Raw genomic sequence first — 16,283 nt, 5'->3', positions numbered from 1 at the left:
TTTTCTGCACAGTGTACTCTGTTGCCACCTAAATGTGTCAATCAATGTTCCCAAACTGTGTTCAGATTTTTGTGGGATAACAAGCCCGAAAGTTTGAAGAGAGTTGTCGTAAATAATAAAATAGGGAATGGCGGTCTAAACGTACATAATATAGAATGTAAAATAAAAGCACTTCTTACTCGGCATGTTTTAAAATTAATTCATGGAACAACAGCGGAATGGAAATACTTTGCCATCTATTGGTTGGGTTTACCCCTAAGGCATGTTTGTCGTGAATTCTGTCGTTCCAATGTCCCACATTCTGAAAACATTCCACCTTTTTATAGACTGGCCTTGAGCGCCTGGGGAGAATTTACCACAGGTGTACAGCAACCTGTAACATTGTGTTCAAGCAGGTATATTTATGAATATTTTGTAACAAAAATAGTACATTGTCCAAGAGCAATGGTGTCTATGCCGCATTTGGACTGGGTTAGAATATGGAAAACTGTTTTTCATCAATTCTTAGATCACAATTTGGTCAACTTCAGTTACAAGTTGGTTCATGACATTTTGCCCGTTAAGGAAAAACTTCTTAGGAGAAATGTAGCCACCGATGACTTGTGTGTTTTTTGCTCCCTGTCTGAAACTCGGCAACATCTGTTTGTACAATGTAAAATCGTTCAGGATGTGTTTAATGACTTTAACCGGATATTTGTTTTGTTTGCGAACTACCTACCAAATATGGACTCGGAAACATTAATTTACAAGGTATTCCATTCCACCTTTAACCAGGAAGTTAGAGCGGTGATGGTGTATGTCATATGTGTTCTTCAGTTTAGTATTTGGTGTGCACGCAACGACATAATATTTCAGAAAAAAACAGGGATTCTGTTGCTATTGTTAAGGCTGCCAAAGGAATAATTAAAACCCGTATTCATGTTGACTTATTTCGACTAGGCAGGCCATCTTTCGAGAAAATCTGGTGTATAAACAAAGTCTTCTGTACATTACGGAATGATAAATTAGTGTATTTATTGAAATGAGCAGCTAATGTGCAATTGTTCTATTCGCAAAGCAGTCATCTTTTCTGTGATATTTTATTTTAATTAAGACTGCCTTGTGATTTCAAAAGTTTGCGATAGCCGGGTATTGTGAAATCTTGTGTATTTGATGACCATCTGGGAATAAATTCAACAATTTTCAAAAAAAAAAAAAGATGTCATCTGACGGTCGTGTGTTCGAGTCCCATTTCGGGCGTACTATTTTTCCCCATTCTACCTAGCTGATTTTCCGTTGGTTTTTTTTTTTCAATTGATTTTCTTTTGTTTGTAAATGTCAAAATTTTGAAGTTCCCGGGGAAACATCAACCTGGAAAATCGGCAGAAATTTTCTGGGTTTTCCGGCCTTCAATGGGGCCAGCAAAAAAAGCCCATTTAGTGCAAATTTCTTCTCACTGTTTTTGCTAATGCCGTCCACAAAATTACATGAATTTTAGCCGATAATTTTCGGCAAAATAAACCATCAATCGTTCTTTTATATGTTTAAGAATAAATTTGACACAAAATCATGTACCACTGTCAAGTACAGGGAAATGGATGAGGCAAAGATTGCTCGACTCAGCAGAACTCATTTTTCGAATATTCATACGGCTGTCCGGATAGCTCAGTAGAGCATCAGACTTTTAAGAGATCTCATTCAGATGTCATCTGAGGGTCGTGGGTTCGAGTCCCATTTCGGGCGTACTATTTTTCCCTTTTCTCACCATTCCACCTAGCTAATTTTCCGTTAGTGTTTTTTTTTTCAATTAATTTTCTTTTATTTTTAAGTGTCAAAATTTTGAAGTTCCCGGGGAAACATCAACCTGGAAAATCGGCAGAAGATTTCTGGGTTTTCGGCCTCTGAAGGGCCAGCGAAAAAAGCCATTTAGTGCAAATTTATTTTCACTGTTTTTGCTAATGCCCTACACAATATTCTTTGTCTTTTAGCTGTTAATTTTCGGCAAAATAAACCATCAATCGTATTTTTATATGTCTAAAATCTAAGATTAAAAAACATCATTCAACACTCTTAAACACACGAAAATGAATGAGACAAAGATTGCTTGACTAAGCAGAAAATTTTTTTTGAATATTTATATATATGGCTGCCCGGAAAGCTCAGTGGGTGGAGCATCAGACTTTTAAGGGATCAATTTTTTTTTTTTTTGTTTTTAAATTTCAAAATCTTAAAGTTCCTTGGGAACCATCAACCTGGAAAATCGGCAGAAGGTTTCTCCGTTTTCCCGGCGTTCAAAAGCCCAACCAGAGAAGCCTTCAATGGGGCCAGCGAAAAAAGCCCATTGAGTGCAAATTTCTTCTCACTGTTTTTGCTAATACCGTCCACAAAATTACATGAATTTTAGCCGATAATTTTCGGCAAAATAAACCATCAATCGTTTTTTTATATGTGTAAGAATGAATTTGACACAAAATCATGTACCACTGTCAAGTACAGGGAAATGGATAAGACAAAGATTGCTCGACTCAGCAGAACTCATTTTTCGAATATTTATACGGCTGCCCGGATAGCTCAGTCGGTAGAGCATCAGACTTTTAAGAGATCTCATTGAGATGTCATCTGAGGGTCGTGGGTTCGAGTCCCATTTCGGGCGTACTATTTTTTCCCTTTTCTCACCATTCCACCTAGCTGATTTTCCGTTGGTTTTTTTTTTTTTTAATAAATTTTCTTTTATTTTTAAGTGTCAAAATTTTGAAGTTCTCGGGAAAACACCAACCTGGAAAATCGGCAGAAATTTTCTGGGTTTTCCGGCTTATGAGGGGCCAGCGAAAAATGCCCATTCAGTGCAAATTTATTCTCACTGTTTTTGATAATGCCCTACACAATATTCTTTGTCTTTTAGCTGTTAATTTTCGGCAAAATAAACCATCAATCGTATTTTTATATGTCTAAAATCTGAGATTAAAAAACATCATTCAACACTCTTAAACACACGAAAATGAATGAGACAAATATTGCTTGACTAAGCAGAAATTTTTTTTTGAATATTTATATATATGGCTGCCCGAAAAGCTCAGTCGGTGGAGAATCAGACTTTTAAGGGATCAATTGTTTTTTTTTTGTTTTTAAATTTCAAAATCTTAAAGTTCCTTGGGAACCATCAACCTGGAAAATCGGCAGAAGGTTTCTCCGTTTTCCCGGCGTTTAAAAGCTCAACCAGAGAAGCCCATTTAATGGAAATTGTTTCCAGTATTTTGTCTAATGCCCTACACAATGTTGCATGTATGTTAGCTGATAATTGTCGACAAAATAAACCATCAATCGTATTTTTAAATGTCTAAGAACTAAGTCTACAAAATATCTTTCAAAACTCTTCGGCACACGAAAATGAATGAGACGAAGATTGCTTGACAAAGCAGAAATCTGTTTTCGAATATTTATACGGCTGGCCGGTTAGCTTACTCGGTAGAGCATCAGACTTTTAAGAGATCAATTGTTTTTGTTTTGTTTTTAAGCTTGAAAACTGTATTTATTTTTTTTAAGAGATCAATTGTTTTTCTTTTGTTTCTAAGTTTCCGAACTGTACAGTTCCCGGGGAACCACCTACCTGGAAAATGGGCAAAAGTTTTCTCCGTTAGCCCGACCTTTAAAGGCCCAGCGAAAGATGCCCATTTAATGTAAATTTTCCCAATATTTTCTCTAATGGCCTATAAAATGTTGCATGTATGTTAGCTGATAACTGTGGCCGAAATAAACCATCAATCGTATTTTTATATGTCTAAGAATGAATTTGACACAAAATCATGTACCACTGTCAAGTACAGGGAAATGGATGAGACAAAGATTGCTCGATTCAATAGAACTCATTTTTCGAATATTCATACGGCTGCCCGGATAGCTCAGTCGGTAGAGCATCAGACTTTTACGAGATCTCATTCAGATGTCATCTGAGGGTCGTGGGTTCGAGTCCCATTTCGGGCGTACTATTTTTTCCCTTTTCTCACCATTCCACCTAGCTGATTTTCCGTTGGGTTTTTTTTTCAATTAATTTTCTTTTGTTTTTAAGATTCAAAATGAAGGAAGGTATAAGGGAGTGGAGTGAACACATGCTTTTTTCCAGCGCAACAAATCGGTATAGTGACTGTTTTTGTACAATATTTTTGTGCCATATTGTTGACAAGACTTTGCTCAGTTCGAGGGTGTCTTTTTTTGTGGGATTTGGGCCGTGGCCCAGTCAAATTTCATGATAATGTCGAAGCCTGTTTATTTCTCTGTTCTGAACAAGCCGGACAGGCCATTGTCCGTAGCTATGTCTACACGTAGCAGTGTAACCTTTTCATCTGCCGTCCAAAGAGATTTTATTGGGGCTTTGTCAAGTGTGATTAACATTAAATCTGACTTAGTGTGTTTTCAAAAGAATTACCTGAAGAAGATTTTCTATGTTCGTGTTGCCACACAGGCTGCACATAGTGCTCTGTTGAAGCAGGAAAAGTTTGTTCTTGGTGACACCGTATGGAATATAACCCCGGCCAGTTCTGTGTTTATGAACCTTACTGCTCACTGGGCCCCTGATGAAATGTCCGATGATTTGATAACGTCCGCTTTGAAACCATACGGAGAGTGCCTTAGTGTTACGAAACCACGGTTTTCTGACAAGGAATTTGCGGGCGTGCGAACTGGTATTCGAGTATATCGGTTCAGGTGTCACAAAACGCGGTATGTGCCAAACTTTATTAACCTGGGGGGTGAGGTAGTAATGTTTACATACCCTGGGCAAATCTACGAATGTAGGAAGTGTGGACAAAATGGGCATAAAGTCATGGAATGCTGTGCCTTATGGTGCGATAACTGTTCGAGGTTCTCCCCTCATGATGATCCCCACACTGTGAAGGATTGCACACGAGCGTGTCGTATGTGTGGCTTGATGGAACATGCAAGTGGTAACTGCTGTGCTAGGGCTTTAACGTATGCGTCCAAAGTGAAGAATTCTGTGCAGAATACGGCGAGCGGGCAGGGCCCCGATCAGGACGTCATAATTGATTTTTTTTTTTTTTTGATTGGTGTTTTACGCCGTACTCAAGAATATTTCACTTATACGACGGCGGCCAGCATTATGGTGGGTGGAAACCGGGCGGAGCCCGGGGGAAACCCACGACCATCAGCAGGTTGCTGGCAGACCTTCCCACGTACGGCCGGAGAGGAAGCCAGCATAAGCTGGTCTTGAACTCACAGCGACCGCATTGGTGAGAGGCTTCTGGGTCACTACGCTGCGCTAGCTCACTAACCGACTGAGCCACGGAGGCCCCCCGTCATAATTGACGTTGACGTTGTTGGGGGCGGTAGCGACGATGACTTAGAGTTTCCGCCTCCTGCCATGGAAATTGTTAAACTGGACAAGGACAACAACATAATTGACAACGAAGGAGTAGATGGTGATGATGTTGACGTAGATAGTGATGGCGATGGTGATAGTCGTGATGGTGATGATGATGATAACGAAGAAATGGGCGCAGATGACGAAACTGAGATTGACGCTACCAGAGCGGAGGATGATCCAGTGGGTGACATGGAGTGTGACAGAGGTACGCGCGTTGTACCCAATGTCACCAAAGACCGTGATGGTGTCACCAGAGATTTGTCTGGTGCGATAGAAGTCGAGGCGGAAGTCCACTGCGTGCGATCTCCAGAGCCCGTTGAACAAAAGAGAGCAAAACTGGACAATGAACCGGAGGGGACGTCATCGACATTATGGAGCACTCTACCGTTGGATTGCTTAATGCAGGGGGACTCGGACATATCTGAAATCATGACACCCACCCCCTCTCAAGGTACTGATAAAATGTTATTAGAGTATCGGCGCAGGAAATCTTTCGCCTCTCGTTCGAGAGCGCGTAAAGACAATGAATAGATTTTACTAGGATATGTTCATGGATATGATCCCACATGAACAATGGGTATGTACCTTCATAGTTTTCTTATCTGATTAATGTCTCTCGTATCTAACATACGTTTTGGCAATTTAAATGTTAATGGCCTGCGCGCTGTTACAAAGCAGGAGCAGGTACAACAATTTGTTTTTGATAATAATATTTTGTTCTTATAAGAAACACATTTTTAACATTATAAGGACGCTGGGAATTTTAAAATTCCAGGGGATGCTAGGTGGGCCTACGGGTCAAGTAAAAGTTGTGGGGTAGGGATTGTGATTAGATACACCGTTGACTGTGTAATACGTAATGTCGTTAGATGTTCTAATGTCCTAATAAGTGTTAAAGTGACAATTAATGACACGGCTCTTAATCTGATATGTATATATGCTCCTAATAATCCACAGGATAGGAAAGAATTCATTTCTAATCTAGACAGTGTAATGCGTAGGAGTGAATTAGTCATTCTTGGTGGGGATTTTAACTGCGTTGAAAATATTATATTGGATAGAAATGGGTCTGCAAATAATGTGAGAAATGTTGGTATTGATGAAATTAATAGTATTAAATATGATTTTGAGGTGTGTGATATTTTTAGGAAGTTTCATCCGGACAAACGGTGCTACACCTGGTCAAGAGGCCAGTGCGCTAGTCGGCTTGATAGATTCTACCTTCCTAATGCTGTTCAGAGTTATGTAACCGTTTGTGATGTTAAACATGTCTCCTTTTCTGATCATTCTTGTCCTATTGTTGATGTACATTTTACGGAGGTAATTACTTGGGGTCCGTTTTATTGGAAATGTAACACTTCTGTTTTGAATGACGATGAACTTGCTGTACAAATAAATGATGTCTTTGTAAGTATTTTTTCTGATTGTGACATTTGTGATGATACCTTAGTGGACAGGTGGGAGTCTTTCAAAAAGGATTGTAAAGATGTAATACGTAATTATTTTTCCCAAGTTTCATTAAGGAAAAAGAGCCAGTTGTTTGATCTACAAGATGAATTGAATGTATTAAAGACAAACCCTGTTGTAAATAGTGATAAGATTGATAATGTAAAGAAGACTATTAATTGTTTAAATAGAGACAGACATGCGGGATCGGTTATTAGGGCTAAGGCTGTTCACTTTGATAAGGGGGAAAAGCCTACGAAGTATTTTATTAGGAGGGAAGTGGGGAGGGGAAAAAAGAAAATGATAAAGGAAATTAGGTGTCATGGGAATGAGTCTCAGTCCCATAAATCCCAGCATGAAATTGCTAAATGTATCAGGGTATATTACAAACAATTGTACAGTAAGCAGGATACTGATTTTGTGTGTCAAGGCGCGTTTCTTATCAGAATTACCGAAGTTAAATGATAATTGTAAAGCTCTTTGTGAGGGCGCATTGACGGAACAAGAGCTCTTGTTTGCTGTAAATAATATGTGTAAATACCGTTCACCTGGTTGTGATGGCCTACCGGCCGAGTTTTATGTAACGTTCTGGCCTCTGATTTGCAATGTATTTACTGAAGTTGTCAATTGTTGTTTTCGCTCCGGCAGTTTAAGCCCGTCCCAGCGGAGTGGTCTTATCACATTGCTATGTAAGGACCCCAATAATGCAACGGACATAAGGAATTGGAGGCCTATTAGTTTACTGAACGTAGATTACAAAATTGTGTCAAAAGCTTTATGTAATCGTTTAAAATCTGTTATTGACAACGTGGTTAATCAGAACCAAACTTGTGGAATACCAGGTCGTAGTATATTCGACAATTTACATCTTTTACGTGATGTCTACGATTACATGGAACAGAAAGATTTGAAGGCATGCTTTTTAAATTTAGATCAGGAGAAGGCTTTTGACAGGGTTGATTGGTCCTTTTTGTTCAAATGTTTAGAGATGTTTAATTTTGGGTCCGAATTTTGTGCATGGGTTAAATTACTGTACACAAATATCTCCAGCAGTGTGATTGTAAATGGACACATAAGTGAACAACTTAGTTTAAATAGAGGAGTCCACCAGGGGTGTTCTCTATCTCCACTGTTGTACGTTTTATCGTTAGAGCCGTTTATATCGGCGATTAGGAAGTCCAGTGTGATTAATGGTGTTGCCATGCCGGGAACAACTAAGCAGGCTAAGGTTTCTGCCTTTGCGGATGACACTACGGCAATTCTCTCAGATGAAAGTTCCGTGCAAGAAGTGGTTACTTTGACCGAAAATTACGGCAGGGCATCTGGGGCAAAACTGAATCTGTCCAAGACCACTGTCCTACCTATTGGAAATTGGGATAGTTCGTTAGTGCCTGATTTAGGGTTGAATACTGTTCAGGATTCCAAAATTTGTGGAATTTTTTTTGGAAAAGACCAGGCGGAACTCAACTGTACTCGTGTCTTAAATAAAGTTAAGAAAAATATAACTTCTTGGTGTGGAAGATATTTAACTCTTAGGGGGAGGGCTGTACTAATTAACACTGTCGCCCTAGCGGTTTTATGGTTCACAGCACAATGTACTTTGTTACCTGCTAAATGTGTCACTCAATGTACGCAGATAGTATTTAAATTTTTGTGGAATAATAAGCCTGAGAGTTTAAAGCGGGTTGTTGTACACAATAAATTTAAGAGTGGAGGTTTAAATGTTCATAATGTTGAGTGCAAAGCGAAAGCTTTAGCCGTACGACATGTATTAAAATTGGTTTATGGTTCTGAGGCCGACTGGAAATATTTTGCGATTTACTGGTTAGGTTTATCTTTGAGGAGTGTTTGTCCTGAATTTGCCAGGCACAGTGTCCCACACTCAGAACGTAACACACCCTTCTACCAGTTTGCGATAAATGCTTTTAAGGAATTCTATAGTGGTCAAACGTTACCTTCTGTGATGTACCCTAGTAAAGTTATTTATGATCAGCTTGTCACGAAAGCCTTACAGGCACCACGGGTGATGTTAACATCTCCGCAGTTGAGATGGGATGTTGTTTGGTAAACGGTGTTCCACAAGTTTTTAGATCCTAACTTGATCAATTTCTGTTTTAAGCTTGTTCATGATATTTTGCCCGTCAAAGAAAGACTACTGAGGCGTAATATCGCCACTGACGACTCCTGTGTATTTTGTTCTGGTTCGGAAACACATGACCATTTGTTTGTTCAATGTCATATTGTCTCTCAGGTGTTCCGGGAATTCAGCCGGGTGTTTGTTCTTTATGGTCGCGTTTTGCCGAGTCTTGACAAGGACACACTAATTTACAAATCACTTAATTTTCCTCTTAGTCCGGAAGTGAGGGCTGTTGTGTTATATATAATTACAGTGTTACAATTTTGCACTTGGTGTGCAAGAAACCAAGTGGTGTTTCAAAATGAGCAAAGAGATGGAAGTACGATCGTTGCCGTGGCTAAAGGTATGATTAAGACAAGAGTTCATGTTGATTTCTATCGGTTAAATCGGTCACTGTTTCAAAAGTATTGGTGTCACAACAAAATCTTCTGTAGGGTAGACAATGACAGGCTAATTTATCTACTCCGCTAACAAAGTGATTTGATGATTACAAGAGTCACACAGCAATCCAAACTTGTCTGTGACCTGTTTTGTTTTTAAGTAGGCTGCGCTGTGAATCTCAATATTATTCCGTTACTGATATGTCTCTGTGTATGTATGTTTTCGTAAACGTTTATTGGGAATAAATTCAATCTTTGAAAAAAAAAAAAAAAATACCAAGATGTATGTACCCATGGTGGGTGGGGAAATGTGGATATGAGTTATCGCCCCTAGCGTGACTTGTATGGTCCATCTAAGCCAAGACAGACGTGGGATGGCAGGCAGTTTGTTGTCTTCGTTCAAACGGCCATCCAGCCTCTTCACTGTTTGGTGCACTTGTTCTGATATTCCATGCATTTTATTTCACCACCAATATATAGCAAAGTTTTACCCCAGCACGTGCCTACGGCCATATCACGTTGAAAACACCGGTTCTCGTCCGAACACCGGGGTTAAGCAACGTCGAGCCCGGTTAGTACTTGGATGGGTGACCGCCTGGGAACACCGGGTGCTATAGGCTAACAACCTCTTTTTTTTTTTTTTTCTATTTTTCTTCATTAATACAAAGATGTATGTACCCATGGTGGGTGGGGAAATGTGGATATAAGTTATCGCCCCTAGAGTGACTTGTATGGTCCATCTAAGCCAAGACAGACGTGGGATGGCAGGGAGTTTGTTGTCGTCGTTCAAACGGCCATCCAGCCTCTTCACTGTTTGGTGCACTTATTCTGATATTCCATGCATTTTATTTCACCACCAATATATAGAAAAGTTTTACCCCAACACGTGCCTACGGCCATATCACGTTGAAAACACCGGTTCTCGTCCGAACACCGAGGTTAAGCAACGTCGAGCCCGGTTAGTACTTGGATGGGTGACCGCCTGGGAACACCGGGTGCTGTAGGCTAACAACCTCTTTTTTTTTTTTTTTTTTTTTTCTATTTTTCTTCATTAATACAATAATGTGTGTACCCATGGTGGGTGGGGAAATGTGGATATGAGTTATCGCCCCTAGCGTGACTTGTATGGTCCATCTAAGCCAAGACAGACGTGGGATGGCAGGGAGTTTGTTGTCTTCGTTCAAACGGCCATCCAGCCTCTTCACTGTTTGGTGCACTTGTTCTGATATTCCATGCATTTTATTTCACCACCAATATATAGCAAAGTTTTAACCCAGCACATGCCTACGGCCATATCACGTTGAAAACACCGGTTCTCGTCCGAACACCGAAGTTAAGCAACGTCGAGCTCGGTTAGTACTTGGATGGGTGACCGCCTGGGAACACCGGGTGCTGTAGGCTAGCAACCTCTTTTTTTTTTTTTTTTCTCTCTTTTTCTTCATTAATACAAAGATGTATGTACCCATGGTGGGTGGGGAAATGTGGATATGATTTATCGCCCCTAGCGTGACTTGTATGGTCCATCTAAGCCAAGACAGACGTGGGATGGCAGGGAGTTTGTTGTCGTCGTTCAAACGGCCATCCAGCCTCTTCACTGTTTGGTGCACTTGTTCTGATATTCCATGCATTTTATTTCACCACCAATATATAGAAAAGTTTTACCCCAGCACGCGCCTACGGCCATATCACGTTGAAAACACCGGTTCTCGTCCGAACACCGAAGTTAAGCAACGTCGAGCCCGGTTAGTACTTGGATGGGTGACCGCCTGGGAACACCGGGTGCTGTAGGCTAACAACCTCTTTTTTTTTTTTTTTTTTTTTTTTTTCTCTTTTTCTTCATTAATACAAAGATGTATGTACCCATGGTGGGTGGGGAAATGTGGATATGATTTATCGCCCCTAGCGTGACTTGTATGGTCCATCTAAGCCAAGACAGACGTGGGATGGCAGGGAGTTTGTTGTCTTCGTTCAAACGGCCATCCAGCCTCTTCACTGTTTGGTGCACTTGTTCTGATAATCCATGCATTTTATTTCACCACCAATATATAGCAAAGTTTTACCCCAGCACGTGCCTACGGCCATATCACGTTGAAAACACCGGTTCTCGTCCGAACACCGAGGTTAAGCAACGTCGAGCCCGGTTAGTACTTGGATGGGTGACCGCCTGGGAACACCGGGTGCTGTAGGCTAACAACCTCTTTTTTTTTCTTTTTTTCCCTTTTTCTTCATTAATACAAAGATGTATGTACCCATGGTGGGTGGGGAAATGTGGATATGAGTTATCGCCCCTAGCGTGACTTGTATGGTCCATCTAAGCCAAGACAGATGTGGGATGGCAGGGAGTTTGTTGTCTTCGTTCAAACGGCCATCCAGCCTCTTCACTGTTTGGTGCACTTGTTCTGATATTCCATGCATTTTATTTCACCAGCAATATATAGCAAAGTTTTACCCCAGCACGTGCCTACGGAAATATCACGTTGAAAACACCGGTTCTCGTCCGAACACCGAAGTTAAGCAACTTCGAGCCCGGTTAGTACTTGGATGGGTGACCCGCTGGGAACACCGGGGTGCTGTAGGCTAGCAACCTTTTTTTTTTTTTTTTTTATTTTCACTTTTTCTTCATTAGTACAAAGATGTATATACCCATGGTGGGTGGGGAAATGTGGATATGAGTATCGAACCTAGCGTGACTTGTATGGTCCATCTAAGCCAAGACAGACGTGGGATGGCAGGGAGTTTGTTGTCTTCGTTCAAACGGCCATCCAGCCTCTTCACTGTTTGTGCACTTGTTCTGATATTCCATGCATTTTATTTCACCAGCATATTAGCAAAGTTTTACCCCCAGCACGTGCCTACGGCCATATCACGTTGAAAAACACCGGTTCTCGTCCGAACACCGAAGTTAAAGCAACGTCGAGCCGGTTAGTACTTGGGATGGGTGACCGCCTGGGAAACACCGGGTGCTGAAGGCTAGCAACACCTTTTTTTTTTTTTTTTTTTTTTTCTATTTTTCTTCATTAATACAAAGATGTATGTACCCATGGTGGGTGGGGAAATGTGGATATGAGTTATCGCCCCTAGCGTGACTTGTATGGTCCATCTAAGCCAAGACAGACGTGGGATGGGCAGGGAGTTTGTTGTCTTCGTTCAAACGGCCATCCAGCCTCTTCACTGTTTGGTGCACTTGTTCTGATATTCCATGCATTTTATTTCACCACCAATATATAGCAAAGTTTTACCCCAGCACGTGCCTACGGCCATATGTTGAAAACACCGGTTCTCGTCCGAACACCGAAGGTTAAGCAACGTCGAGCCCGGTTAGTACTTGGATGGGTGACCGCCTGGGGACACCGGGGTGCTGTAGGCTAACAACCTCTTTTTTTTTTTTTTTTTCTCTTTTTCTTCATTAATACCAAGATGTATATACCCATGGTGGGTGGTTAAATGTGGATATGAGTTATCGCCCCTAGCGTGACTTGAATGGTCCATCTAAGCCAAGACAGACGTGGGATGGCAGGGAGTTTGTTGTCTTCGTTCAAACGGCCATCCAGCCTCTTCACTGTTTGGTGCACTTGTTCTGATATTCCATGCATTTTATTTCACCACCAATATATAGCAAAGTTTTACCCCAGCACGTGCCTACGGCCATATCACGTTGAAAACACCGGTTCTCGTCCGAACACCGAGGTTAAGCAACGTCGAGCCCGGTTAGTACTTGGATGGGTGACCGCCTGGGAACACCGGGTGCTGTAGGCTAACAACCTCTTTTTTTTTTTTTTTTCTCTTTTTCTTCATTAATACCAAGATGTATATACCCATGGTGGGTGGTTAAATGTGATATGAGTTATCGCCCCTAGCGTGACTTGAATGGTCCATCTAAGCCAAGACAGACGTGGGATGGCAGGCAGTTTGTTGTCTTCGTTCAAACGGCCATCCAGCCTCTTCACTGTTTGGTGCACTTGTTCTGATATTCCATGCATTTTATTTCACCACCAATATATAGCAAAGTTTTACCCCAGCACGCGCCTACGGAAATATCACGTTGAAAACACCGGTTCTCGTCCCGAACAACCAAGGTTAAGCAACGTCGAGCCCGGTTAGTACTTGGATGGGTGACCGCCTGGGAACACCGGGTGCTATAGGCTAACAACCTCTTTTTTTTTTTTTTTCTATTTTTCTTCATTAATACAAAGATGTATGTACCCATGGTGGGTGGGGAAATGTGGATATAAGTTATCGCCCCTAGAGTGACTTGTATGGTCCATCTAAGCCAAGACAGACGTGGGATGGCAGGGAGTTTGTTGTCGTCGTTCAAACGGCCATCCAGCCTCTTCACTGTTTGGTGCACTTATTCTGATATTCCATGCATTTTATTTCACCACCAATATATAGAAAAGTTTTACCCCAACACGTGCCTACGGCCATATCACGTTGAAAACACCGGTTCTCGTCCGAACACCGAAGTTAAGCAACGTCGAGCCCGGTTAGTAGTTGGATGGGTGACCGCCTGGGAACACCGGGTGCTGTAGGCTAACAACCTCTTTTTTTTTTTTTTTTTTTTTTCTATTTTTCTTCATTAATACAAAGATGTATGTACCCATGGTGGGTGGGAAATGTGGATATGAGTTATCGCCCCTAGCGTGACTTGTATGGTCCATCTAAGCCAAGACAGACGTGGGATGGCAGGCAGTTTGTTGTCTTCGTTCAAACGGCCATCCAGCCTCTTCACTGTTTGGTGCACTTGTTCTGATATTCCATGCATTTTATTTCACCACCAATATATAGCAAAGTTTTACCCCAGCACATGCCTACGGCCATATCACGTTGAAAACACGGTTCTCGTCCGAACACCGAAGTTAAGCAACGTCGAGCTCGGTTAGTACTTGGATGGGTGACCGCCTGGGAACACCGGGTGCTGTAGGCTAGCAACCTCTTTTTTTTTTTTTTTTTCTCTCTTTTTCTTCATTAATACAAAGATGTATGTACCCATGGTGGGTGGGGAAATGTGGATATGATTTATCGCCCCTAGCGTGACTGTATGGTCCATCTAAGCCAAGACAGACGTGGGATGGCAGGGAGTTTGTTGTCGTCGTTCAAACGGCCATCCAGCCTCTTCACTGTTTGGTGCACTTGTTCTGATATTCCATGCATTTTATTTCACCACCAATATATAGAAAAGTTTTACCCCAGCACGTGCCTACGGCCATATCACGTTGAAAACACCGGTTCTCGTCCGAACACCGAAGTTAAGCAACGTCGAGCCCGGTTAGTACTTGGATGGGTGACCGCCTGGGAACACCGGGTGCTGTAGGCTAACAACCTCTTTTTTTTTTTTTTTTTTCTCTTTTTCTTCATTAATACAAAGATGTATGTACCCATGGTGGGTGGGGAAATGTGGATATGATTTATCGCCCCTAGCGTGACTTGTATGGTCCATCTAAGCCAAGACAGACGTGGGATGGCAGGGAGTTTGTTGTCTTCGTTCAAACGGCCATCCAGCCTCTTCACTGTTTTGGTGCACTTGTTCTGATAATCCATGCATTTTATTTCACCACCAATATATAGCAAAGTTTTACCCCAGCACGTGCCTACGGCCATATCACGTTGAAAACACCGGTTCTCGTCCGAACACCGAGGTTAAGCAACGTCGAGCCCGGTTAGTACTTGGATGGGTGACCGCCTGGGAACACCGGGTGCTGTAGGCTAACAACCTCTTTTTTTTTCTTTTTTTCCCTTTTTCTTCATTAATACAAAGATGTATGTACCCATGGTGGGTGGGGAAATGTGGATATGAGTTATCGCCCCTAGCGTGACTTGTATGGTCCATCTAAGCCAAGACAGATGTGGGATGGCAGGGAGTTTGTTGTCTTCGTTCAAACGGCCATCCAGCCTCTTCACTGTTTGGTGCACTTGTTCTGATATTCCATGCATTTTATTTCACCACCAATATATAGCAAAGTTTTACCCCAGCACGTGCCTACGGAAATATCACGTTGAAAACACCGGTTCTCGTCCGAACACCGAAGTTAAGCAACTTCGAGCCCGGTTAGTACTTGGATGGGTGACCGCCTGGGAACACCGGGTGCTGTAGGCTAGCAACCTTTTTTTTTTTTTTTTTTTTTTTCACTTTTTCTTCATTAGTACAAAGATGTTATACCCATGGTGGGTGGGGAAATGTGGATATGAGTTATCGAACCTAGCGTGACTTGTATGGTCCATCTAAGCCAAGACAGACGTGGGATGGCAGGGAGTTTGTTGTCTTCGTTCAAACGGCCATCCAGCCTCTTCACTGTTTGGTGCACTTGTTCTGATATTCCATGCATTTTATTTCACCACCAATATATAGCAAAGTTTTACCCCAGCACGTGCCTACGGCCATATCACGTTGAAAACACCGGTTCTCGTCCGAACACCGAAGTTAAGCAACGTCGAGCCCGGTTAGTACTTGGATGGGTGACCGCCTGGGAACACCGGGTGCTGTAGGCTAGCAACATCTTTTTTTTTTTTTTTTTTTTCTATTTTTCTTCATTAATACAAAGATGTATGTACCCATGGTGGGTGGGGAAATGTGGATATGAGTTATCGCCCCTAGCGTGACTTGTATGGTCCATCTATGCAAGACAGACGTGGGATGGCAGGGAGTTTGTTGTCTTCGTTCAAACGGCCATCCAGCCTCTTCACTGTTTGGTGCACTTGTTCTGATATTCCATGCATTTTATTTCACCACCAATATATAGCAAAGTTTTACCCCAGCACGTGCCTACGGCCATATCACGTTGAAAACACCGGTTCTCGTCCGAACACCGAGGTTAAGCAACGTCGAGCCCGGTTAGTACTTGGATGGGTGACCGCCTGGGGACACCGGGTGCTGTAGGCTAACAACCTCTTTTTTTTTTTTTTTTTTCTCTTTTTCTTCATTATACCAAGATGTATATACCCATGGTGGGTGGTTAAATGTGGATAT

At 41.8% G+C, this 16,283-nt stretch overlaps 1 protein-coding gene, 16 non-coding genes and 3 pseudogenes across 18 annotated transcripts in view; 19 read left to right on the top strand and 1 right to left on the bottom strand.

Moving 5' to 3' along the window:
- Positions 1-16,283, bottom strand: part of LOC135464328 (serine-rich adhesin for platelets-like) — a 375,213-nt gene that overhangs the window by 119,408 nt on the left and 239,522 nt on the right. The window lies entirely within an intron of this gene.
- Positions 2,540-2,632, top strand: Trnak-uuu (transfer RNA lysine (anticodon UUU)). Its single transcript has 2 exons — positions 2,540-2,576; positions 2,597-2,632. It is a non-coding gene; the product is annotated as a tRNA-Lys (tRNA).
- Positions 3,868-3,960, top strand: Trnak-uuu (transfer RNA lysine (anticodon UUU)). Its single transcript has 2 exons — positions 3,868-3,904; positions 3,925-3,960. It is a non-coding gene; the product is annotated as a tRNA-Lys (tRNA).
- LOC135465257 (5S ribosomal RNA) lies at positions 9,821-9,939 on the top strand. The gene has a single exon (XR_010443954.1). It is a non-coding gene; the product is annotated as a 5S ribosomal RNA (ribosomal RNA).
- On the top strand, positions 10,208-10,326 carry LOC135465111 (5S ribosomal RNA). Its single transcript, XR_010443818.1, has one exon. It is a non-coding gene; the product is annotated as a 5S ribosomal RNA (ribosomal RNA).
- On the top strand, positions 10,602-10,720 carry LOC135465022 (5S ribosomal RNA). The gene has a single exon (XR_010443734.1). It is a non-coding gene; the product is annotated as a 5S ribosomal RNA (ribosomal RNA).
- On the top strand, positions 10,992-11,110 carry LOC135464997 (5S ribosomal RNA). Its single transcript, XR_010443711.1, has one exon. It is a non-coding gene; the product is annotated as a 5S ribosomal RNA (ribosomal RNA).
- Positions 11,390-11,508, top strand: LOC135465110 (5S ribosomal RNA). Its single transcript, XR_010443817.1, has one exon. It is a non-coding gene; the product is annotated as a 5S ribosomal RNA (ribosomal RNA).
- Positions 11,779-11,898, top strand: LOC135465320 (5S ribosomal RNA). The gene has a single exon (XR_010444012.1). It is a non-coding gene; the product is annotated as a 5S ribosomal RNA (ribosomal RNA).
- Positions 12,170-12,291, top strand: LOC135465332 (uncharacterized; annotated as a pseudogene).
- On the top strand, positions 12,569-12,686 carry LOC135465333 (uncharacterized; annotated as a pseudogene).
- LOC135465109 (5S ribosomal RNA) lies at positions 12,957-13,075 on the top strand. The gene has a single exon (XR_010443816.1). It is a non-coding gene; the product is annotated as a 5S ribosomal RNA (ribosomal RNA).
- LOC135465331 (uncharacterized) lies at positions 13,344-13,464 on the top strand (annotated as a pseudogene).
- Positions 13,733-13,851, top strand: LOC135465046 (5S ribosomal RNA). Its single transcript, XR_010443757.1, has one exon. It is a non-coding gene; the product is annotated as a 5S ribosomal RNA (ribosomal RNA).
- Positions 14,126-14,243, top strand: LOC135465246 (5S ribosomal RNA). Its single transcript, XR_010443943.1, has one exon. It is a non-coding gene; the product is annotated as a 5S ribosomal RNA (ribosomal RNA).
- On the top strand, positions 14,515-14,633 carry LOC135464996 (5S ribosomal RNA). The gene has a single exon (XR_010443710.1). It is a non-coding gene; the product is annotated as a 5S ribosomal RNA (ribosomal RNA).
- Positions 14,906-15,024, top strand: LOC135465107 (5S ribosomal RNA). The gene has a single exon (XR_010443814.1). It is a non-coding gene; the product is annotated as a 5S ribosomal RNA (ribosomal RNA).
- LOC135465270 (5S ribosomal RNA) lies at positions 15,295-15,413 on the top strand. The gene has a single exon (XR_010443966.1). It is a non-coding gene; the product is annotated as a 5S ribosomal RNA (ribosomal RNA).
- Positions 15,687-15,805, top strand: LOC135464995 (5S ribosomal RNA). The gene has a single exon (XR_010443709.1). It is a non-coding gene; the product is annotated as a 5S ribosomal RNA (ribosomal RNA).
- On the top strand, positions 16,078-16,196 carry LOC135465206 (5S ribosomal RNA). The gene has a single exon (XR_010443906.1). It is a non-coding gene; the product is annotated as a 5S ribosomal RNA (ribosomal RNA).

The sequence above is a fragment of the Liolophura sinensis genome, chromosome 4, assembly GCF_032854445.1.
Source record: "Liolophura sinensis isolate JHLJ2023 chromosome 4, CUHK_Ljap_v2, whole genome shotgun sequence".
In the NCBI taxonomy this organism is placed as follows: domain Eukaryota; kingdom Metazoa; phylum Mollusca; class Polyplacophora; order Chitonida; family Chitonidae; genus Liolophura; species Liolophura sinensis.
Note: the sequence above shows the minus strand (reverse complement) of the source record. Positions and strands in the feature narration are given on the sequence as shown.